Genomic DNA, 6,137 nt, shown 5'->3' with positions numbered 1-6,137 from the left:
TCTGCAGATAAGAAAGATAATATTCCAACTGGGAAGTGTAAGTGATACCCCTTAAAAGGGAGCCAAGGAGGCAGATTGCTTTGTGCACTCATGGCTGATAAATGGGGCCTTTGAAGGCTGGGGAAGAAGTGAATTTCATGGTCCGAATGGGGGAAGACGGACTACACAGGAAGGGTAACTCCTCTGAGCCTGGGGCTCTGATGATGATGTCACCCTCGAATGCAGACAGGCTTTTACAGTTTCCAAAGCATTTCACATAGCTTAGTGTATGTGAGCCTCACAACAATAGGCAAGATGGGATGTTTTGTTCCTGAGAAGCAAAACAGCAAACTGAGGATCAAGAGAATTCAGTGGTTGTACAAGATGACAGAGTTAAAAATGGGAAGGGAACATCCTTTAACGCCAGTCTTCCAGCTAAGCCCCAGCCTCTACCTGCTGCTTCCCCCAGAAGAACCCTGTGGTTTCTCTTCTCGGTGCTCCTGCAGGGGACCGCTTCCCTCTGTCCCTCTACATAGCTCTGTATTCTGCCCACCTCAGTTCTGGAGTTCACTATCTTGCCAGATCGGCAAAGCTGCATTTATAACTCCTCAGGGTCTCTGTTGAGGAGTTAGCTCTTAGTCAGCTTTGTGCATGCGTGTTAAGTCGCTTCAATCGTGTCCGACTCTTCACGACCCCATGAACTATAGCCCCCCAGGCTCCTTCCTCTGTCCATGGGATTCTCCAGGTAAGAACACTGGAGTTGGTTGTCATGTTCTCTTCCAGGGGATCTTCCCGACCCAGGGATAAAACCCATATCTCTTATGTCTCCTGCACTGGCAGGCGGATTCTTTACCACTAGTGTCACCTGGGAAACCCATCAGTCAGCTTCAGGAAAGTGTTACCGAGACATGAAATCACTAGGAGTGGTCAGGGAGATGTGAGTTAGTTGGTTGGACAACGAATAACTCTGTTTCTCCTGCTTTAAATCAATGGTTCTCAAACTTCACTCAGCATAAGAATCGTGTGGAGATTGTTAAAACCAAGCTTACTGGGTCCCACCGATGCTGGTATAGTAGGTCTTGGGGGAGCACCTGAGAATTTGCATTTGCGCATAATACTCTTGCTCCAGGACTGCCCAGGTGACCCAGTGGTAAAGAAACTGCCTGCCAGGGCTGGACACCTGGATTCAATCCTTGGGTCGGGAAGATCCCCTGGAGGAGGAAATGGCAACCCACTCCAGGATTCTTGCCTGGAGAATCCCGTGGACAGAGGAGCCTGGAGGGCTACAGTCCATAGCGTGGCAAAGAGCCAGACATGCCTGAAGTGACCCAGGACACATGCGTGCACAACCTCTCTGGAGGAGCAATCGGCAATTCCAGTTAAACTCTAAACAGTGTTAGCTGTGGGTTTGACATATATGGCCTTTATCATGTTGAGTAGATTCCCTCTATGCCCACTTTCTGGAGAATTTTTATCAGATACACACTACTATACATGAAATAGATTATTAATAACAACCTGCTGTAAAGCACAAGGAACTCAACTCCATACTCTGTAATGACCTCTAAGAGAAAAGAATCTTTTACAAAAGGAGTGGATATATGTATATATGTAGAACTGATTCACTTTTTTGCACACATGCAACTAACACAACATTGTAAAGCAACTATATCCCAATAAGACTGCTTTTAAAAAGTCTAAAAAGTATGCTTTGACCAAGAGTTACACTTCTGGGACCTTTTTCTTAAAGATGTAGTTGTGAAGATGATCAAAATACATAGGCACTGTGTGCCTGGCATTGTAGGAGCTCTAAATCTCTGTAAAACGAGCTGTTGAATGGAAGGATGCTCATTGCTAAAGTGTTCATAATAGGGAAAAATTGGATGTGGGTCTAAATGTACAAATGTTAAAAGGGATTGATGGATTTTGACTGGAAGCCAGGCAAGATTAAAGTGTTAGGATGATATGACAAAATAGCAATATGAGAAACCATCGGTATGACTTTGATTCATTATATATTTTCAAAAGCAGTAACAGTGTGGGGATATCAGTTAATTCTTGTTTGTAATGACTAGTGTTTTCTATGTTTGGTTTGTGATAAGCATATGTTATTTGTGTCATTAAACAAAACCTTTAATTATATCAGCATAAAAGGCTAACTCTTTAGCTCAGAGCCCAACTCTGTGATTCAGGGCATTCTTTTGGGACTACCATCTTGGAGGAGGCAAGAGATTTTAGGCACGGAGGGAGGAACATCTTCTGCCTTTGAGGAGACTTTTGCAATCCCCAGTTAATGGAAACCAGATGTGTTTGAACCCCGGCTTTCCGGCTGGGTTACTCTTTATCTTGGAGCGTTGCTTTAACTTCAGTGCAAGCGGTCCTTCCTGTGCGGCTGACGTGCAAGGCTGGTTTTTAGTGGAGGTGAGCACTTTGCGGCTGTAAACATTAACCTGGTTGGGCATCGTTTCGAAGCCAGCTTGGGCAAGTTGTGTACATCTCCTTTGAAACTTTTAAATTAGTTGGTCAATATTAACCAGCAAGGATTTGTTTGATCAACATTTCAAGGGAGGTTATTGATTACTCTTTGATGATTTAAAAAATAGCAAAGACATTGGTATCTGCTTTTTCCTTGAAAAAAAAAAAAGTCACCACCAATAATCTCTATAGGAGACATGACATTATAAGCCTGAAACTTTATGCATCTGGACTGTAAAAATGAATAATGTTACTTCTGGTTGACTGAACTGTGGGATAATATCTCTTCATTTTGCAAGGATTTTTCTGGAGTAAGTAATTGATTTTATAATCACTAAAAGTGGGATAAAATATGAACTTGTTAAGAAAGAAAATGTTATTAGGGAAAAGAGGAAATTAGGTAAGTAGAAAATTGAGACTCTAGAAATGGCATGTATATAGAGCCTGGTGGTCATTGTGTGATGATTGATAAACTACCTCAAGGATTTGCCTTAGTTTCTGAATCTAGGCATTGTGTGGATTTTGAAGTGAGATTTTCAAGTTAGGTTTTTTTTTTTTATCAGTTGTATAACTTGGAGAAAATCCTCAGTATTTGTAGACTGCAGTTACCTTATTGCTAACAAGAACCCAGAGCTTCATATTATATAGGCCTCCGGTCAGTAAAAGTTTGCTTATGATAATGGTGCTGATATTTACATGAAATCCGGACAAACATTTTCCCTATTACATAGATTCACTACATAAACCAGAGAATTGAAAATGCATTTATAAATATTATTTGCATTATGAACAGTAATAAAATATCAATCAATTTGGAAGTAGTTAAAAAGAAAAAAAAAAAACTTGTAGTTCCACCATTTCATCCCTGAAAGATATTAGTATATTTTATAAATGAAGGATTGTAAGGTTAGAAAAGTTAAAAACTCTCATTCCGGGTTGGAGATTGGATGAGAAGACTTTTTGTTTCCCTTGAACTCTGGAATCTCTTGATTTAAAGGGGCTAGAAAATTCAACTTGGAGATATCCTGTTTTCCCAGTATTTTTGAGGTTTAACTCTGAAAAAGTAATGAAACATTGTTACCACAAAAACTTAGCGTTGGTTTTTATTAGAAGCAGTTGAAGTTACAGCTTTATTTATCTAACATTTAACAAATATTTCATGATATTAAATATTTATATGCATTTGGAGCTAAGTACTGGGGATACAGTTGTGAACAACAATAACAAAAAAATATATAATCTTTGCTTTTGTGGGCATTGTAATCTGATTCAGGAAACAGACTTCAAATAAGGAATCACAAACATAAAAACACAGAGTTCCAAACTGTAAAAGAGAATCTTAAGGAAACACAGAGCCTTCTCAGAGACAGCATAACTTGGGGGCTCTTTAATCCAGGAGGCAGAGAAAGGCTTTTGAGTGATGCTCATGATGGAGGATAGGTAGACAGTAACAAGCCTGTAGGATGGAATTCGCTTAGAGTGGCTGCATTAATTTACAGTCTCACCAACAGTGTACAATGTTTCTCTTTTCTCCACATCTTAGCCTACATTTGTTGTTTGTATCCTTTATGATTATAGCCATTCTGACAGCTGTTGGGTGGTATCTCATAGTGGATTTTGTTTGCATTTCTCTAACTATTAGTGATGTTGAGCATCTTTTTCATGTGGTGTGTTTCCTTTGGAAAAATGTCTATTCAGGTCTTCTGTCCATTTTTTAATCAGGTTGGAGTGAAGTTAGTTTAGAGGAATAGGTGAAGATGGGAATTAAGATCCTGAAGTGAGAAATAACTTGGTGTGTTTGAGGATATGGAAGCAAAGTGGTGTGGTTAGGGCCTGGAAGTTAGTAGGACATGCCCTGGCAAGGGGCCCTTGCTGGGTATGGTAAGTTATAGTAAGTTCCCTACATATGAATGAGTTCCATTTCAAGAGCAAGTTCATAAGCCTAGTTTGTTCATAAATCCCACAAAGTTAGCTTAGCCTGGGTACCCAGCTAACATAATGGGCTATACAGTACTGTACTATAATAGGTCTATCATACTTTTCACACAAATAATGCAAACATAAAAAGAAAGACAAAAAACAAAGAAAACATGTTTGATCTTACAGTGCAGGACCTTCAAAAGTACAGTAGGACAGTACAGCACCTGGCGTACAGGCACTGGCGTGCTTGTTTGCATCTTTGAAAGTTTGAAACTTGAAGGTTTGTATGTAGGGGACTTACTGTATTTGGATAATATCTGAAATGCAAATGTGGGCATTGAAGCGTTTTTAGCGAATAAGTGGCCTAACCAACTAACACATTCAGAGAAGAGAATCTCTGCTGCTATATGGAGATTGGATCAAAGAAAGTGAAAGGACAAGGATAGGTGCAGAAAGAACAGTGAGAAGGCTCCCAGGTGGTCCAGAAAAAATGATGACATCTTGACCTAGGGTAGGGTCATTGAAGAGTTGAAAAGTGGGAGATTCGAGTATTTTGGAATTCAACTTGATAAGAATTCATGAGAAACTTAGCGTGAAGGTTAGGGAGAAGGAGAATGTTTCTCATACTTCTGGCTTAAGAAACTTGCTGGATAGCAGCTCTTGTCACTGAGAGAGGAGGACCAAGTAGGTTTGGGGGTTCGATGAAGCTTTCAGTTTGGAACAGGTTGGGTATGAGAAAGTGTGATGTGTCTAAGTGGAGATGTTAAGTAGCAGTTGAATATACAAATCTGGCAATTGCATGTATATCTCATTTCTTCCATGGATTCTGAGAACCAATGAGATTCTCTGATGCTTTAGTAATTTATACTGAGCTACATCTGATAGGCAGCTGAGAGGCAATACTTGGTGGCTCAGATGGCGAAGAATCTGCCTGCCATGCAGGAGACCCCAGTTCAATCCCTGGGTTGGGAAGACCCTCTAGAGAAGGGAATGGCTGCCCACTCCAGGATTCCTGGGCTTCCCTGGTGGCTCAGATGGTAAAGAATCTGCTCATGGGGTCGCAAAGAGTTGGACACAACTGAGTGACTAACACTTTCTTTTTTCACTTTCACGAGGTAATACAAGGCAATTTCCAAATATTATCTTATCTTGGACTGATAGGCAGTGAAATGTTCTTCTCTAATTTCAGTTGAGCAAACTGGGACCCAGAGACGTTAAACATCTGAGATAATGGACACATTTTGGAATTAAGTAAAGTCTGCTAATAACAGATGAAACAAAGATTCAAACCCGGGTCTTGTTCTAGTCTGGATCTATATCTTCTTATGCCATTTCTGCTGTGAACTTCCTTCCCTTCCTTCCTTCTTTCCTTCTTCCTTCCTTGTTTCCCTCCCTCTTATCTATCATCCATCTATCTCTATCATCATCTTTATTATCATCTATCATCTCTCTTTATACAATTTCACTTTTCTGGGTTTTTTAGAGTTTATCTATCTATCTATCCATCCATTTCCCCAGGAATAAATATATCTCTTCCAAACTGGAGGCACTTAAAATGTCATTAATCTGTATGGGTAAGGATATTGAGATCCAGAGGAGAGAAACCTTTAGCTCAGCGGCACTGGTTAATATCCCACTTCTGCTCATAGCATCCACCCTCCCCCCCCCCCACACTTATCCAATACTTTTCATCACTGTGGCTCCTTAGGGAATGGCTCTGCTAGAAGGTAAGCCCCAAGAACACTGCCAGGCCTCGCTAGGTA

The 6,137-nt window shown here is 40.5% G+C and overlaps 1 long non-coding RNA gene across 1 annotated transcript in view; it reads left to right on the top strand.

The window, feature by feature from the left end:
- The first annotated feature begins 2,527 nt into the window (after positions 1-2,527).
- Positions 2,528-6,137, top strand: part of LOC139038434 (uncharacterized) — a 38,539-nt gene continuing 34,929 nt past the window's right edge. Inside the window, exon 1 of the long non-coding RNA XR_011491398.1 lies at positions 2,528-2,765. This is a non-coding gene — a long non-coding RNA (uncharacterized lncRNA). The remainder of the gene's footprint in view (positions 2,766-6,137) is intronic.

This window comes from Odocoileus virginianus, chromosome 15 (assembly GCF_023699985.2).
Source record: "Odocoileus virginianus isolate 20LAN1187 ecotype Illinois chromosome 15, Ovbor_1.2, whole genome shotgun sequence".
NCBI lineage: Eukaryota > Metazoa > Chordata > Mammalia > Artiodactyla > Cervidae > Odocoileus > Odocoileus virginianus.
This window is presented reverse-complemented; position numbering and strand designations above follow the sequence as displayed.